The following is a 19,525-nucleotide window of genomic DNA, read 5'->3' as shown; positions in this document are numbered from 1 at the left end:
GACTGATTTACTGGCAAAGACTTGGAATTGGTTTAAAGACTATGAGACTGTTTTTCTACTATAAAGTAAGCTTTTGATAAACCAGTTTGCATATCTCTTATTCATTGCTCTCAGCAATGTTTCCTTGTGCATTTACTCTGCTGGTTGGTAACACAACAACAATATCCTTAACAAACTGTCTGCAAGGAGTATAAATCCTTCCATTCCCCACCATCCAGTCAGAGCTGAAGAAGCTTCTTGGATGAGAAGTGAGACCTCTTCAAAGAAAAACCAGAAAGTCCAGTTGCCTCCTGAAAAAAGCACCTTGGGGACAACCACGACCTGGATGACTGAGAATCTTCACAGACTTTTGATCTCAAAACATATTTTATTCTTTATACTGTTTCCATCTTTCCTTAAAACATTAACGGAATCCACAGTGGACTGAAAATCAGTGTCTCCGCTAGATATTTTGACTGTCAGGATAAAACGAAGTTAATCAAGTAAAAATAGCAAACGGGGAGGAAAATCTTTTACTCAAACTTCCTCAAACCCCCCAAAGAAGTTACCTAAACCCAATCCACATATCAAAGGATAATGTCTGTAAACACAAATAAAGTTGATTAAATTAGGTGTCCCAATGGAACTGCATGTTCACAAAAACACACACATGTGAGTGGAGAGAAAAAGAAGAGAAGGCAGAGGAATATAGGGAAGGAAGGACGTGGGGAGGGAAGGAAGGAAGGAAGTGAAATACAGGGAAGGGAGGGGGCAGGAGAAGAAAGAAGAGAAGGTAGAAGAATACAGGAAAGGAAGGGAGGAGGGAGAGAGGGAGGGAGGGACCAAGGGAGGGAAGGGAGGAAGAGAAATAGAGGGAAGGGTGAGAGGAGAAGAAAGAAAGAAGGCAGAGGAATACAAGGAGGAAGGGACAGAGGGAGGAAAAGGAGGGAAAGAAGGAAGGAAGGAAGGAGGGAGGGAGGGATGGAGGGAAATACAGGAAAGGAAGGGAGGGAGGGAGTAAGAAGTAAAGAAGGAAGAGGAATACTGGGAGGGAAGGAAGGAAGGGGAATACAGGAAAGGGAGGGAGGGTGGGAGACATAAAGAAGGAAGGAAGAGGAATACTGGGAAGGAAAGAAAGAAGGAAGGAAGGAAGGAATGAAGGAAGGAAGAGGAATACTGTGTAGGAAGGGAGGGAGGGGAATACAGGAAAGGATGGGAGGGAAGGAGGGAGGGAGGAAAAAGTAAAGAAGGAAGGAAGGAAGAGGAATAGTGGGAAGGAAGGAAGGAAAGGGAATACAGGAAAGGGAGGGAGGGTGGGAGACATAAAGAAGGAAGGAAGAGGAATACTGGGAAGGAAAGAAAGAAAGAAAGAAGGAAGGAAGGAAGGAAGGAAGGAAGGAAGGAAGGAAGGAAGGAAGGAAGAGGAATACTGTGTAGGAAGGGAGGGAGGGAGGGGAATACAGGAAAGGAAGGGCGGGAAGGAGGGAAGGAGGGAGGGAGGAAAAAGTAAAGAAGGAAGGAAGGAAGAGGAATAGTGGGAAGGAAGGAAGGAAGAGGAATACTGTGTAGGAAGGGAGGGAGGGAGGGGAATACAGGAAAGGAAGGGAGGGAAGGAGGGAAAGAGGGAGGGAGGAAAAAGTAAAGAAGGAAGGAAGGAAGAGGAATACTGGGAAGGAAGGGAGGGAGGGAAGGAAGGAAGGAAGAAAGGAAGGAAAGAAGGAAAACATCCTTGAGAATGCTGAAGCTCCAGAACGCGCAAGAGTCCGTGCCTTGAATGCTAGAGATCCTGAAGAAATTATGCTCATCCAAATCAAATCTTTGGTAAATAGCAATATCTGAGTCGAGAAGGATGATGGCCCTTCCAACTCTCTCTCTCTCTCTCTCTCTCTCTCTTTTCGCCTGCCATTCTTAACTAAAGCCGCCTTGCTGACAACAATTCCTGGCTTATGATTTTGTGAAGTTGCTGGGTGACCCAGGATGGCCTTTTGGATTTTTCCATGCCAAGAAATTAGACCCGCTGACACCCTCGCTGATTAACGCTGCTTTTCGTGGTAGATTTGTTCCCTCACAGCTACTCCAATTCTCTCTTTGTAACTAGAAATTTTCTCTCAGCGAGGATGAGGCAGAATCCGTGTCCTTTGGGGGAACGGAGAACATGATTACTTCGCATCTCCTTCCAATTTGGGTGGGCTAGACTTGGAAGTCAAAAAAGAAAGAAAGAAAAGAAAGAAAGAAAGAAAGAAAGAAAGAAAGAAAGAAAGAAAGAAAGAAAGAAGGAGGGAGGGAAGGAAGGAAGGAAGGAAGGAAAGAAAGAAAGAAAGAAAGAAAAGAAAGAAAGAAAGAAAGAAAGAAAGAAAGAAAGAAAGAAAGAAAGAAAGAAAGAAAGAAAGAAAGCAAGCAAGCAAGCAAGCAAGCAAGCCTGGGAAAAAAGCGAGAGAAAGACCTTGGTAGTCACCTCTTCGTGGCTACCAAGCAAAATCTGACCATCTAATCAGGGCAAGGGCATGAGTCAATCACAGGAGGTCTACTTACAATTGAGCTTCTCTTCGGATTATTTGGAGGTTTTGGGGAGGAGGGGGAAATCTGAAACGAGGCCGAGAATGCGGTGTGACGTTTTTATTCTGCAAACTTTTTCTTGACACTTGTCAGAAATGGGATAGGTTCTCCTGCTTGAGCAGAGGGCTGGACTAGAAGACCTCCAATGTCCCTTCCAGCTATGCTATTTTTATTCTATTCTGTTCTGTTCTGTTCTGTTCTACTCTTCTTCTATTTCTATTTCTATTTCTATTTCTATTATTTCTAATTCTATTCTATTCTATTCTATTCTATTCTATTCTATTCTACTCTATACTCTATTTCTATTTCTATTTTATTCTACTCTACTCTATTCTACTCTACTCTATTTCTATTATTTCTATTTCTATTTCTATTTCTATTCTATTCTATTCTATTCTACTCTACTCTACTCTACTCTACTCTATTTCTATTCTACTCTACTCTACTCTATTCTACTCTACTCTACTCTATTCTATTCTATTCTATTCTATTCTATTCTATTCTATTCTCTATTTCTATTTCTATTTCTATTTTATTCTACTCTACTCTATTCTACTCTACTCTATTTCTACTCTACTCTATTCTATTCTATTCTATTCTATTCTATTCTATTCTATTCTATTCTATTCTCTATTTCTATTTCTATTTCTATTTTATTCTACTCTATTCTACTCTACTCTATTTCTATTATTTCTATTTCTATTTCTATTCTACTCTACTCTACTCTACTCTACTCTACTCTACTCTACTCTATTCTATTCTATTCTACTCTACTCTACTCTACTCTATTCTAATTCTACTCTACTCTACTCTACTCTACTCTACTCTACTCTATTCTACTCTACTCTACTCTACCCTGCTCTGCTCTATTCCTTCTGGTTGATTCTTTATTTATTAAGAATGTAGAGCAGGATATTCATTTCTTGTCTTGTATCCATAGTGCCATTTGTGGAACAGCAGAACAAGACTGTTAAATAATAGAATAACAGAGTTGGAGGGGACCTTGGAGGTCTTCTACTCCAATCCCCTTTTCAGGCAGGAGACTCTATACCATTCCAGACAAATGGCTCTCCAATCGCTCCTTGAAAACATCCATTGATGGAGCATCCAAAACATCTGAAGGCAAGTCATTCCACTGATTAATCGTTCTCACTGTCAGGAAATTTCTCCTTAGTTCTAGGTTGCTTCTCTCCTTCGTTAGTTTCCACCCATTGCTTCTTCTCCTGCCTTCAGGTGCTTTGAAGAATAGGTCAACCCCCTCTTCTTTATGGCAGTCCCTCAAATATTGGAACACTGCTGTCATGTTTCACCCCTTCATTTCATTAGACTAGACATACCCAATTCCTGCAACCAATTCTTGTTGTTGCCGTTGATTGACAAGATGGAGCTTGTCTGAGGAAGGTTAACATTTGATGAAAGATATGGAAACCAAGTCCTATAAGGAACAGCAAGAAGAGATGGTGCTTAACCTGAAGAAAGCATCTTTTGATATTTGAAGGGATATCCTCTAGAACAAGGGTGTCAAACACAAGGCCCGTGGGCCAAATACGGCCCGCGATGTGATCGGATCGGACCCGCGGGGCTATCCTGGAAAATGTGAGGAGCTGGCCCACGTCACTTCGGCCCGGTCTACCCAATGCGAAGAGGAAACATGCCAGCAGTTTGGGGAGTGGCATCAAGCTGGCCACGCCCACCCAGTCAGCCACGCCCACCCAGCCGGCCACACCCATCCGGCCCTCCGAGATCAACCACAGCCCTGACGCAGCCCTCAATGAAATTGAGTTTGCCATCCCTGCTATAGAAGATGGAGCAGAGGTGTTTTCTATTAGTTCAGATTCTAGCTAATGAGTAGAAATGGCAGGGAGGTGGAATTGAACTGAACATTAAGAACGGTTCTTAATTTTCATCCATCAATTGCATTTGTTCAAACTGAGGAATAGATTATCTAGAGGAGGGAGTGAAAAGGTGCGTAAGCAGAGACCAGACAACCATTTTCTGAGGAGGTAAAGATTTCTGCAAAGCGCAGAGTCTCAAATCGGGCATAGGAAATCGTATTTGATTTCAAGCGGACGTGAATACAGCTCTCCTAGGAATGTCTTCAGACAAAATATGGAAGTTGGGGAAAAATAAACGGGTAAGATAGGAGATGGTAGGGAATAGCATCAGCTTTTACGAGGCAACTTATCAGACATGTTGGCCTTCCGATGATCGTGAATAAAGCATTGCGGAGGAATACGATTAATCCGCCGTGCGCCCCTTCGTCTTCAGTTCTCCTGAACAGCAAACAGCAAAAGAAACAGGAGGTAGGATGTGTTCTCCCACTCTGCCATAATGGCACGATCAGAGACTTAGAATCTGAGTAAATGTCTATGGAGATTCTCAATTTTATTTTTTATTTATTTATTTATTATATTTGTATACTGCCCTTCTCCCGAAGGACTCGGGGCGGTGAACAGCCAGCAGATAAAATACAGAAAATACAAAAATTGAAACAATATTAAAAACCAATTAAATTAATTTGGCCCACAGTTAAAACACCCCCATATTAAAAACCCATAATTTAGCAATTTAAAATTAAAGCAATTTAAAAAATATGGTCAGGTCAGCCCAGCTTGATGAAACAAAAATGTCTTTAAGGCACGGCGGAAAGTGCGTAGATCCGGGATCTGCCGTATCTCCGGGGGCAACTCGTTCCAGAGGGTCGGTGCCCCCACAGAGAAGGCTCTCCCCCTGGGGGCTGCCAGCCAACATTGTTTGGCCGACGGCACCCTGAGGAGCCCCTCTCTATGGGAACGTACTGTCGGTGGGAGGCTGCTAGCGGCAGAAGGCGGTCTCGCAAATACCCAGGTCGTAAGCCATGGAGCGCTCAATCATACAGGTCATGTCAAAGTTGCTTTTTTTTTATTTTCAAAAGGCAACTGGACTTTGTTTTTCCTTGAAGACGTTTCGCTTCACATCCAGGAAGTTTCTTCAGTTCTGACCGAATGTTGGAGGCTGGAAGGATTTATACTTCTTGCAGTCATCTGGACGTTAACACTCTTTCTGAGAATCATTCAGTGGTGGGATTCAGCCGGTTCGGGCAAACTGGTACTTAAATTGCTGGCTGGCCCCACCTCACCCGTCCCCTCCCCGCCCCTTCCAGGAGTCCCCATGTGCCCCATTTTGGCTCCCAGATAAGTGCAGGGAGAATTATAGAATAGAATAGAATAGAATAGAATAGAATAGAATAGAATAGAATAGAATAGAATAGAATAGAATAGAATAGAATAGAATAGAATAGAATAGAACAAAGAACTGGAGGAATGGAATGGAATGGAATGGAATGGAATAGAATAGAATGCAAACTCCCCTCCCTTCTTTCACTGATGAGGTTACATAGTTGGGTAATGAAACATCTTCAAGAAAATAACTAACCTCAGAGAGCACCAAGGATCCCACCTCCGAACTCTGCCTATCTCTTGCTCTAGATACTTTTTAAAGCACCTGGAATTGTGTTTGTCTTCTTAGCAGCTGCATCACACCTTGAGCTCCTGCTCGGCTTCAGATCGCCTAAGGCGCCCCGATCCTTTCCATAAACGGCTCCCCTCTTAGCTCACCAAAACTTATATTTTTACTAACTATATTTTCTTCCCCATAAAGAAAGGAAAGTTGGGTGTTTGGGGGAGAAGAAATAGCATATGGCTTCATCCGCTAACAGAAAAGACAAGGCTTTTTTAATTTAGAAACTGTGACTGCTGAACAGCATGGCGAAGGGGACTTGCCTGTTCACAGCTTTGAAGAATGCAGATGCTTCTTGGTTTCAGCTGTGCCTATCCCACATTGCCATCTGCGGAGAAAACGGGAATAAGGAAGAATTTTAAATCTGAATATACTTTTAAAGCAACTCCACCGCCTCTCTTGGACAGCCGAAGAGACATGAATGAAGATGATTAACTCTGCGGGGTTGTCGGAGAGAGATTAGCCGAGCCAGGGAGAAGGAGTCAAATAGGGAATTAGCCTGGAATCCGTACATGGATATAAGAGCAGTAGTGAAATCCAATTTTTTTAAATTGTGGCCGTGGCTTGGTGGCCGTGGTGTGGCTTGGTGGCCATGGCAGGGGAAGGATACTGCAAAATCTCCATTTCCCCCCCCCCAATTCCTGAGGGAAGGATATTGCAAAATCTCCATTCCCACCCCACTTTGGGGCCAGCCAAAAGTGGTATTTGCCGGTTCTCCCAACTACTCAAAATTTCCGCTACCCATTCTCCAGAACCTGTCAGAACCTGCTGGATTTCACCCCTGCATAAGAGAGGGAAGTCTGAGACACACAGCCCTCTTCAATGCTGTTGAACTTTATCTAGTCTGACCCAAGCACAAACCAGCAGTCTGAGAAGATTCCTCTGTTACAAACTTGAGCGACAAAATTGCAAGTTTTAACAAACTAATACAAAATGGAGAGAAGAAAGAAAGAAGAGGAGTAAGAAGAAAAGAGCGCAGGGAGAAAGAATGTGTCAGGTTTCGAGGTCGTCTCAAATAAATTGCATTTCAAACAAAGTCTTTGATGAAAAACTTCCATTTATTAAGCACGACATTCTAATTCCAATTCCATCGCAACCAACACTGACTTCCAGACCCAAAACCCTCCCTTTTCGTTCCCCACTCCCCTGCACTCATTGGCCATCTTCCAAGTCACTCTACCCCTAATCTACTGCTCCAGCTCAAAGGAATTTCCCCCCTCCCACTCCCATCTCCTAGGGGATATTATCTCCAGGGAAAATAAGTAGGTGAAAAGTCAAACGCCCCTTTCCAGATGCCTTCGCTTCTCCTTCTTATGTCAGCACTAGAGTAAATGCAGCTTGAAGTGCTGACATCATGAAAAGAAACAGACAGCAGTACTCCCAATTTTCTCAGCAGCAAATATGATTACAAAATTATCTCTTATTCTATGATTATTAGAATTGGAATAGAGCTGGAAGGGACCTTGGAGGTCTTCTAGTCCAGCCCCCTGCTAAAGCAGGAGATCCTATGCTATTTCAAGTGACTGTCCAGTCTCTTCTTAAAATCCTCCAATGATGGAGCACCCGTAACTTTTGAAGGCAAGCTGTTCTACTGGTTAATTGTCCTCACTGTTAGGAAGTTTCTACTGAATTCCAGGTTGTCCCAAAAAGGTGCTTTTTCAAGAGGCAACTGGACTTCCTGTCTTTTCTTTGAAGATGTCACTTCTCATTCAAGAAGCTTCAGAATTCATCCAGTCAGAGCTGAAGAAGCTTCTTGGATGAGAAACGAAAAGTCTTCAAAGGAAAACCCAATTGCCTCTTGAAAAATGCACCTTTTGGATACAGTCCGTATGGTTGCAGAATTGGGACTCAGCTGTGAATGAACATAATTCACACCTATTGCAATAAAAGAGGTTTTTGGGACTACTCATGTGTTTTAAAGACTCAAGAAGCCTAGGTCATAACAACGACTCTCTAAAAGGATGCAAATGACCAGTTGTCTGCAAGGAGTATAAATCCTTTCATTGCCCACCTTCCAGTCAGAGCTGAAGAAGCTTCTTGGATGAGAAGTGAAATGTCTTCAGAGAAAAATCAGAAAGTCCAGTTGCCTCTTGAAAAAGCACCTTTGGGACAACCATGACCTGGATGGCTGAGAATCTCCATAGACATTAATTCCAGGTTGCTTCTCTCCTTGATTTCCATCTATTGTTTCTTGTCCTGCCCTCTGGTGCTTTGGAGAATAGTTTGATCCCCTCATCTTTGTGGCAGCCTCTCAAATATTGGAATACTGCTATCATGTCTCTGCCCTAGTCCTTCTTTTCTCTAGACTAGCCAAACCCAAATCCTGCAACTGTTCTTCATACGTTTTAGCCTCCAGGCCTTTAATCATCTTCGTTGCTCTTCTTTGCATTTTTTTCAAAGTCTCAACATCTTTTTTGTAATGTGGTGACGAAAACGAGTGTTGTGGTCCACCAGCAGCCTGCGGAGCTGGCAGTGGAGTCGGACAGTGAGGAGGCTGGGGAGGGACATGGGCCAGTCCTGGAGTCTGGGGAAAGCCCTGACGAGGGCTCTGCATCAGAGGCAGAGATGGGGCCAGGGCCATCTGGGAGTTATACGCAGACTCCGGAGCCTCCAGAGTCGGATATCAGAGAGGCAGAAGAACAGGAGGAGCCTGTTCCTAGTGCGCGCATGTGCAGAGCTGTCAGAAGTCAAGAACAGTTAAAACTCAAAGGATGACTTGGGAGTAAGGTCTGGAGATGATTGGCCCCTCCCATAAGGCTTAAAAGAGGCGCAAAGGCACGTGGGCCCTTTGCAGGAAAGCAACGTTGTTAATTCTGTTTCCAGTCGGCATCTCTGTTTGATTCTGGACTCTGTGGGGCTTTGCCAAGTAGGTCTTTAGCAGCGTGTCAAGGGAGATAAAGGTTGGTGATTATCCCGAAGGACTTCTCCGGAAGGTCTTTTTGCAACTAATTGGGACTCAGCTGTGAATGAACGTAATTCACAGCTGTTGCAATAAAAGAGGTTTTGGGGACTACTCGTGTGTTTTAATGACTCAGGAAGCCTAGGTCTCAACAACTGGATGCAGAATTCCAGGTGTGGCCTTACTAAGGCTTTATCAGGCGGTACTAATACTTTCTGTGATTTTGATTCTATGCCTCTGTTTATACAACCAAGGATTGTATTAGCTTTTTTGGCTGCTGCTGCACATGGCTGGCTTACGTTTAAGTGACTGTCCACTAGGACTCCAAGATCCCTCTCACCATTACTGTTTTTGAGCCTGGTTTTGCCTAATCTGTGTTTTTGATGATATGGTATACTTTTTATATATATATAAAGATTTATATATTTATATATAAATCTGGTATACTAGATTTTTTCTCTAATCCACGTGCAGCTCTTTCTATCTTGTCTTGTAATGCCGAGCATGTATTCTTTTTTATATAACCTTTTTTTTTTCCCCTAGGGGAAAAAAAAAACTATCCCTTTATCACTATAGTGCCTGTAAGTGTTTGGCAACATTATCAGTCATGTAATAACTGTCAGCCCAGCTTCAGGCTTCTAGAGAGGTTTTCGATGTGAAAGGCACGCACTACAACAGCTTGACAAGCCCTGTCCTTTAAGTTATGAGAAAATAATCAGAAGATCAATGAAGGGACCAGGCAGCTTGAATTAGACTTCATCGGAATGACATTTTGGCGTCAGTCAGGCGGCGATTTGAAGGGCAGCTTTGCGGGTGGAGGTCTTCCTCGCTGCCCGTGGCTTGATTCATTTAGTTGTGCAGGTAAACAATGCCATTTTTTTTTTAAGAAAAGGGAGGGAGAGGGGAAAGGTTTGGTGGTTACCAGGGGTGGGCTTCAAAAATTTTAGCAAGGGGTTCTCTGCCTGGTTGTTGGGTGGGCATGGCCATAGTGGGCATGGCCTAGTCAGCCTCCTGCACCAGGGGCATTTTTGCCCTCCCCGGGCTCCAGAGGCTTTCCTCGAGCCTCCAGGAGGGTGAAAACGGCCTCCCCAGGCTCCGAAGGCCCTTTGGAGGCCAGAAACAGCCCCATTTCCAGCTTTCCTGAACTTCCAGTAGGCCCATTTTTTGCCCTCCCTGAGCCTCTGTGTGTGCTCTGCACTTATCTGCATCCAAAATAGGCCACGTGGGGACTCCTGGGAGGGGTGGGCGGGGTGGGGCCAGCCAGGAGTGGGATCTGGGGGGGTCTCCAAACTGCACAGAATCTTAGCTAGAGGTTCTCCCGAACCCCTGCGAACCCCCAGCAGCCCACCCCTGGTGCTTCCTGAGGAAAAGGAATCAAAAAGGAAGAAAAACATAGAATTCCAAACAGGAAGTGTGGGAGAGAAGAGGATGTTTTCTCTTTTCCATGAAGAGTTTTTGTGAAGGTTGGAGATAAATTAAGTAATTGTTCTGTAAATCCAGAATACAGATAGTCCTCGGCTTTCAACAGTTCTTTTAGAGACCTAGATTTAGAAGAATGAATTTGGACTGGGCAACTCGCATTTCTAAGCAGATTTCTTTATTATTCCTCACCTACAGGAAGAAATATTGCCTAACTAAAGCAGACTACTTCCACCGAGACATAAACTCGGGGAACTATTAGGGAGCAGCTGTCTTCACCTTCTTTCCCTCACACAGACTGTCTGAACTGAGTTGTCTCTTGCTCCTCTGGAACGCAGCCCCTCCCTCCTGGGAATCCAGACTACATTCCATCACAGTGCTGATACTTAGAGGAGTAAAAGTCAGCCATTCTACTTCTTGTCTCATTTTTGTTTACAGGGCAAAGTTGATTTTACGGAAAAGAAGCATGATCGTCACAAGTTTCAGAAGCATGATCGTCACAGAATTCTTATTTCATCCATACGTTCTTATTACCCCAGAGCATTGGGGTCAGGTGGGTAAATAGGCTCTGCTGTTATTGGTGGTAAGTGGGCTCATTGTTTATCCTTGGCACCAGGGAGTTATCTCTGATTGCTTATATGTTTTAATCCTGAGAGCCACCCAGAACTATTTCTTTGAAATGTGTGTGTGTGTGTGTGTGTGTGTGAATGAGTGTGTGTGTGTGTGTGTGTGTGTGAGTGTGTGTGTGTATGGTAACAAACGTGTAGTCCCCTGACTCCATTTTGCTGAAATGTCCTCGAATAACTCACAATTTATTCTATTTCTGTATTCGCACCTGCAAAATAATGTAAGAGTATGGTAGCTAGGATACATGATTGACCCATGATTGGCCTAGACAAGCAAGCTATCTGGCCAACCTGGCCTTGGAAAGAAGAGCTTCGATGGGAGGATTGATGTCCTTACACGACACAACTAAACACAATCTGTGCGACTAGGAGAGTTTTAGTTTCATTGTGTGCACCTTTGCTGAGATGCGTTGTGTGCAGGGGTGGGCTATTGGAGGTTCTCAGGGGTTCAGGAGAACCTCTAACTAAGGTTCTGTGCAGTTCAGAGAACCCCCCAAATCCCATTCCAGGTTGGCCCGGCCTACCTTGAGCCGCCCCTCCCAGGAGTCCCACATGGTCCGTTTTAGATGCAGGTAAGTGCAGGGCGCGCATGGAGGCTTGGGGAGGGCAAAAAACAGGCCTACCAGAAGTTTGGGAAGGCCGGAAATGGGCTCCAGAGGGCCTTTGGAGCCTGGGGAGGGAAAAAACACATCTATCCACCCCCGCCGTGGTGCAGGAGGCCGACTAGGCCACGCCCACCATGGCCATGCCCACCCAGTAACCAGTCAGAGAACCCCTTGCTAAAATTTTTGAAGCCCACCCCTGGTTGTGTGTTGTATCTTCATAAACCATTTAGATGAGAAAATAGAAGGAAAACTTATCAAATTTGCAGAGGACACCAAACTGGCAGGAGTAGCCAACACTCCAGAAGATAGGCTCAAAATCCAGGTGGATCTCGTTAGACTTCACAATCAAGTTCTCTTAAGGATAATCCGATGCTAGAATTCCTTGCAAAGGATCTTTTTTTTTTAGCTAGCAAGCGCTTAACAAAATAATAGAACAACAGAGTTGGAAGGGACCTTGGAGGTCTTCTTGTCCAACCCGCTGCTAAGACAAGAGACCCTACAGCATTTAAGAAAAATGGTTGTCCAGTCTCTTCTTAAAAGCCTCCCGTGATAGAGCATCCTCAACTTCTGAAGGTAAGCCATTCCATTGGTTAATTGTTCTCGCTGTCAAATTTCTCCTTAGTTCTAGGTTGCTTCTCTCCTTGATTAGTTTCCATCCATTGCTTCGTGGCTTGACATCTGGTGCTTTGTCCCCCTCTACTTTGTGGCAGCCCCTCAAATATTACTATTGTGTCATCCCTAGTCCCTCTTTTCACTAGACTAAAGGTAAAGGTAAAAGTTCCCCTCGCACATATGTGCTAGTCGTTCCCGACTCTAGGGGGCAGTGCTCATCTCCATTTCAAAGCCAAAGAGCCAGCGCTGTCCGAAGAAGTCTCCGTGGTCATGTGGCCGGCATGACTAAATGCCAAAGGCGCACGGAACGCTGTTACCTTCCCACCAAAGGTGGTCCCTATTTTTCTACTTGCATTTTTTACGTGCTTTCAAACTGCTAGCTGGGACAAGTAACAGGAACTCACCCCATTACGCGGCACTAGGGATTCAAACCACTGAACTGCCAACCTTTCGATCAACAATCTCAGCGTCTTAGCCACTGAGCCACTATATCCCTCTTCACTAGACTAGATATACCCAATTCCTACAAACAGTCTTTATATGTTTTAGTCTCCAATCCCCTAATCACCTTAGTTGCTCTTCTCTGCACCTTTTCTAGAGTCTCAACATCTTTTTCACAATGTGGTGACTAAAATTGGATGCAGTATTCCAGATGGGATCTTACTAAGTCTTTATAAAGTGGTACGAATATTTCACGTGATCTTGATTCTATCCCTCTGTTAATGCAGTCTAGGATTGCATTGGCTTTTTGGGGGGCAGCTGCACACTGCTGACTCATGTTTAAGTGATTATCCATTAGGACTCCAAGATCCTTCTTGCAGTTACTGTTATTGAGCCAAGTTTCACCTAATCTATACCTGTACGTTTGGTTCAGAGGTGGTATTCAGCTGGTTCGGGCCGGTTCGCCTGAACCGGTAGTGGAAATTGTGGGTGGGTGCCACCCGCCCACCTGCCCACCTGCCCCAGCTCTATGCCATCCTATTTAGGCACGTTTTTGAGGCCGGGCACATGCGTGGAAGGCACGCGCGCAAGCAAAGTGTATGCCCGGAAGTCCGGGCATATGCACGGAAGGCATGCACCCAGTTTCTTGTCTAAGTGTAAATAGAACCTTACTTTTCTCATCGTTGAATTTCATTTTGTTAGATAGAACTCAGTATTCAAGTCTGTCAAGATCCTGTTGCATTTTGAGCCTCTCTCCTGGGGCGTTGGCTATTCCTGCCAGCTTAGTGTCATTTGCAAATTTGACGCAAAAGAAACTCTTAAGAATTCTGAGAAGAGGCAGAAAAATAACAGTTTTGGAAACGCGAGAAGAAAAACTCCTAGGAACTTAGAAAGGCAGACCTTGCTACTACTGACATATGATTTTTTACAAATTCTCTGGATAATGGAACTCGGAAGGAAAGACGGGGTGGCCTCCTTAAGCTGATGCTTTCAAGAAGGCTCCAGGGTTTAGATGACTGTCATAAATTTTTGTCGTAGGAATTGCTTGGTCATTGTAATAAAACATTATCACTCGATACAATTTCCAACCTCTCAAGAGCCCCCACGGAGTATGACATTCAGACTGAGCCAAAGGCCCAGTGTGTTGGGATATTGATCTATTGAGGCTTTGGAGATTTTATGACAGAATGGTTTAAATGAAAATATCAAGTTTTGGTCATGCTGGGCAGTTCAAAAGATGGAATTGTGGATTGTTTATCCAGAGTTTGGGGCAAGCTTCAATCACACGCCAAGCAGCTCAAAGCCTCTTGGTGTCTGCAGGGTTTAACTTTCCAGCAGGATATCTAACTGGATATATAATTCCATGAAGATGGCAAGAAATATATTATACCGTGAAAACTCCTGGCCATGTTGTTCTTTTAACCAATTTTCCCAAGCAAAGGAGCACTTTGGCAGTACAGGTAATTCTCAACTGACAACAGTTCATTTTAATTTATTATTTATTAATTTTATTTCTATACCGCCCTTCTCCCGAAGGACTCAGGGTGGTGTACAGCCTGATTAAAAGCACAAAGACAAACAAAATTTAAAAATAATTAAAATTATTAAATAATTGGCTCAATTATAAAACCCCCCAATTTAAAATCCATATTTAAAACCAATTAAAATCTTTACATTGATAGCCCGGCCTGGAGTAACAACAAAGTTTTGAGGGCACAGCAAAATACACGGAGATCGGAGATCTTACGAATTTCTGGGGGAAGTTCATTCCAAAGGGCAGGGGCTCCCACAGAGAAGGCCCTCCCCCTGGGTGTCGCCAGCTGACATAATTTGGCTGATGGCACCCTGAGGAGACCCTCTCTGTGGGAGCGGACTGGCCGGTGGGAGGCTACTGGTGGCAGAAGATGGTCTCGAAGGTACTCAGGTCCAATGCCATGGAGCGCTTTAAAGGTGGTAACCAACACCTTGAATCGCACCCAGAAGACCACTGGGAGCCAGTGCAGCTCACGCAGGAGGGGTGTCACATGGACACAACGAGTTGCGCCCATAACCACCCACGCGGCCGCATTCTGGACCAGTTGGAGCCTCCGGGTGCTTTTCAAGGGGAGCCCCATCTGGAGAGCATTACAGTAGTCCAGTCGGGAGGTGACAAGGGCGTGAGTGACTGTATGTAAGGCGTCGTGATCCAGAAAGGGCTGCAACTGGCGAATCAGGCAAACCTGATAAAAAGCCCCCCTGGCCACAGCCGTCATATGTTCTTCTAAAGACACCCTTGCATCCAGGAGGACGCCCAGATTGCGAGCCCTCTCTGTGGGGGGTAAAGACTCATCCCCAATAGTCAGCGATGGCACCAGCTGACTATATTGCGACGCCGGGAACCACAGCCACTCAGTCTTGGAGGGGTTGAGTCTGAGCCTATTTCTCCTAGTTCAAAGTTACAACAGCAGTGATAAAGTGATCGTTTTTCACACTTATGACCATTGCAGCATCTCCATGGTCACATGACTCAGACGTTTGACAACTGACTCATATTTATGACGGTTGCATTGTCCTGGGGTCATGTGATCTTCTTTTGTGACCCAAATTCAATGGGGAGGTCAGATTCACTTAACGATTGCAGGAAGAAAGATTGTAAACCAGGGCAAAAGTCACCTAACAACCAGACATTTTGGGCTCTATTGTGGTCATAAGTCAAGGATTACTTGTGTGAGAAATGGACAAATAGCCTATTGGACTCCTAGAGTCCATAGGTCTCAGAAGGATAGCAGGCCCTAAGAAGCTACATGAACCAAAGTTTTAGATAGAAATATTTCAAAGTGTATCAGAACCAGAGGTGGGTTTCAGCAGGTTCTGACCAGTTCTGGAGAACCGGTGGTGGAAATTTTGAGTAATTCGGAGAACCGGTAGTAAAAGTTCTGACTGGCCCCGCCCCCATCTATTCTCTGCCTCCCAAGTCCCAGCTGATCGGGAGGAAATGGGGATTTTGCAATAACCTTTCCCTGAAGTGGGGAGGGAATGGAGATTTTACAGTATCCATCCCCTGTCATGCCCACCAAGCCACACCCACCAAGCCACACCCACAGAACCGGTATTAAAAATTTTGAAACCCACCACTGATCAAAATTATTTGTAATCCTGCTGAGCCATTGCTGTGAAATGTGATTTTGCAAAGTACGTAGTTCTGAAATATATTTGGAATCAGAACGTTGAAACTGTGAGAAATAGGGAACGGAAAGTAGCCAATGGATAGAGGTTTGAGATGCACATGGGTATATGTAGAGACTGTCTGTCAGTAAGAAAAAAACAAGGAAGGAAGTTGTGAAATGTGTGTAGAAAAGTATAAAAAGAATGTCTTGGGAATGAGTTCAGGGCCACTGGCCATAGCTACACCTTGCTGAACTCAGCTATGTCCATGGACCTCATTGCAATGGGTTATTGATATAGGTTGTGTTATGATGGCTATTCATGCTCCAAATTGCTCATGAAATGACCCTCTGAATCTTAAAGTAGGAATTGTTTATTGTATTTGTTAGGATATGGTTTGAGCCTAACAAATTGTCCAGACAATATATGTGTTCTGTGACTTTAATATGAATATGTATTGTGTGACTTTAAAGTTTTACTGCTGACTCATTGTAATGCTGAGTCATGCTGTAATTAGATAATCACTGGTTGTAAATGTATTTTAAAAAGGTACTGTAAAGTATTAAGTTGATGATAAACTACCATAGTGTGTGGAGTTGCCACCATTGTGCTATCATTGTTTGATGGATCTGCTACTATCGTGGTTTGTGAACCAGAGTGAGTTTGTTATCCTAACCAACTACTCTTTGTGTGGTAAGAAGACTGATTTAGCTGGCAAAGACTTGGATTGATTTAAAGACTATGAGATTGTTTTTTCACTATAAAGTAAACTTTTGATAAACCAGTTTGCACATCTCTTATTCATTGCTCTCAGCAACGTTTCTCTCTGTTCTACACTCTGCTGGTTGGTAACACAACAATATCCTTAACAGTATTGCTGTTTCCTGTTTCTTTTATTGGAATATTTTTACGACACCTGTAACTAAATCAGAAGCACAAGGCTGCAATTTAAGAGCAAACAACCAGGTTGCCCACTTAACAATTCACTTAACAGCTGTGGCAAGAAAGGTCCTAAAATAAAGCAAAACTCACTGAAGAAACGTCTCACTTAGCAACAGAAATTTGGGGCACAATTGTTGGTTGTAAGGTTGAGAACGCTCTGTACAGGGCAGAATGTTCAGAAATTAAATTTTCAAGTTTTTAAATTTGACTGCAGTCGCCCCAAACTCATGCCATGTGTCCAATGAGGTCATGGCAGAAATGACATGTTTACATACTTCCTCAGCAGGATGCAGGATGCAGATGTTTAGTTTGCGGTGTTTTGTATGATTATGTCACTGTGCACATGTTGTTATTGCTCAACATTTTTCTCTGGAGAACCTTAGTTAGTTGGGTTAGTTTTATTCCTCAATCTGGGAATCTTTCCTCAAAGCACACAACTTTCTGGCAGAGGAAGCCTACACAACTGGAGCAGTGGTGGGATTCAAGTAATTTAACAACCGGTTCTCTGCCCCTAATGATTTCCTCCAACAACCAGTTTGCCAAAATGCTCAGAAAGTTAACAACCGGTTCTCCCGAAGTGGTGCGAACTGGCTGAATCCCACTACTGAACTGGAGACCATCCGATTTAAAGATTGCATTATTCTATATACCACTTTGTTCTGCCTTGATAAGACCACAGTTGGAATGTTGCGCCCAATTTTGGTCATCGTGTTATTAAAAAGAAGTTGAGACTTTAGAAAGAGTGCAGAGAAAAGCAACAAAGATGTTTTAGGGGTCTGGAGGCTAAAACGTATGAAGAACGGTTGCAGGAATGGGGTGTGTTTAGTTTAATGAAAGGAAGGACTAGGAGTGACATGACAGCAGTTTTCCAATATTTTAGGAGCTGCTACAAAAAAGAAAAAAAAAAAGAGCAGGTCAACCTATTCTCCAAATCACCTGAAGGCAGAAACAATGGATGGAAACTAAACCAGGAGAGAAGCAACTTAGAAATCAGGAGAAAATTCCTGACTCAGGGCGGCTTACAATGCGTTAAGCAATAGCCTTCATACTTTTGTATATACCTGCTTAGTTGGGCTTTAACCCCCCACACCCAAGCGGTGTTCTTTTTTATACAAAGTCAGCTTATTGCCCCCACAATCCGGGTCCTCATTTTACCTACCTTGGAAGGCTGGAAGGCTGAGTCAACCTTGAGCCTGGTGAGATTTGAACTCACAGTAATTGCAGGCAGCTGGCAGCTAAGTGCTACTTTGCAGCACTTTAGTCCGCTGCGCCACCAAGGCTCTTTTAATCTCCATTCTCACCTCACTCCAGAGGAAGGATACTGCAAAATCTCCATTCCCTCCCCACTCCTGGGGGATGGATATTGCAAAATCTCCATTCCCACTCCACTCTGGGGCCAGACAGAGGTGGTAGTTGCCAGTTCTCTGAACTGTTCAAAATTTCTGTTACCGGTTCTCCAGAACCTGTCAGAACCTGCTGGATTTCACCCTTGGCCCAAACTAAAATATTATCTCAGTTCCTATTTAAACCTGGTACAATTCCTTGATTCAACTGTAAGAAACACCCGAGCCCATTCATAACCAATTAATTTAGACATCTTATTCATTTGAATGGAAAGAGATTTGCAACCAGGTTATTCCAGATGTAATCTGGCCTATCACCCCCTTCCTTTCACTGCTAATTCTTGTCTGAGTTTCATTTCTCCCGGCAATTCCCAGAGGGTCGTTTTGTATTACACCTCCATCTTCATTAATGTTGGCATCACCTTCCGACTTACTGTGAATCTCATTAACATGTTGTTTTTACCCTCTGTTCCCGGACCATAACTGAGCATGTTAAATAAGATTGCTTGGAACACAACTCCCCGGTGACAACTCCTTTAAGTGCCCACAAACTGACATTCCAGTGTTTATCGCAAAGAGTAGAGCTTGGATTTTGTGTCAGAGATGCAAGCAATGATGGTATTTGTAGTTCCAGCTGCTTCTCTCGTGATATTTGGGGGGTTTAAAAGACACATGGATGATGGAGTACATGTGAAGATCAAAAACAGTTACATAATTTTCTCTGATCCGACGGAGGGTGTGAGAGGATTGGTTGCCGACCAAATGACCAGGATCCTGGGCTGCTGGTGGCCTGTCCCCTCAAGACCTCTCTCTAGCCAGCCCAACAACTGGAGTCTATACAGCAGTGGTGAGATTCAGCCAGTTTGGGCAAACCGGTACTTAAATTGCTGGCTGGCCCCGCCCCTTCCCACCCTGCCCCTTCCAGGAGTCCCCACGTTCCCGATTTTGGCTCCCAGGTAAGTCAGGGAGGCCTTCTAGGCCCAAAATGGGCCACGGGGGGATGGGGCAACCCCTGGTGGCCCATTTTCACTCCCAGGAGACTTCAAGGAAGCTTCCTAGGCCTAAAATGGGGCGAGGGGGTGCGACATGGCCGCCCGTGGCCTGTTTTTGCTCCCAGAAGGTTGCAGAGAAGCCTACTAGGCCCAAAATGGGATTCAGGAGGGTGGCGTGTGTCCGTCCGCCCCCCCCCCCCCCGCAGTGGCCTGTTTTTGCTCTCAGGGCAGTGCCCGAGGCCAAGTGCTGCGTGTCACACACTCTGGCCACGCCTACCATGGCCAGCTGGTCATTAGGGCAGAGAACTGGTTGTTAAATTATTTGAATCCCACCACTTCTATACAGGTGGTCCTCAATTTACAACAGCTCATTTAGTGGCAAATTTTGTTTAGGAAATTTAGTGGGGAAGTCCGTTTAGGAAATTCCTCCTTAGTTCTAGGTTGGATCTCTCTCCCTTTGTGACTTCTT

The sequence above is a fragment of the Pantherophis guttatus genome, chromosome 7, assembly GCF_059756535.1.
Source record: "Pantherophis guttatus breed Tessera chromosome 7, ASM5975653v1, whole genome shotgun sequence".
NCBI classification, from domain to species: Eukaryota; Metazoa; Chordata; class Lepidosauria; order Squamata; family Colubridae; genus Pantherophis; species Pantherophis guttatus.
This window is presented reverse-complemented; position numbering follows the sequence as displayed.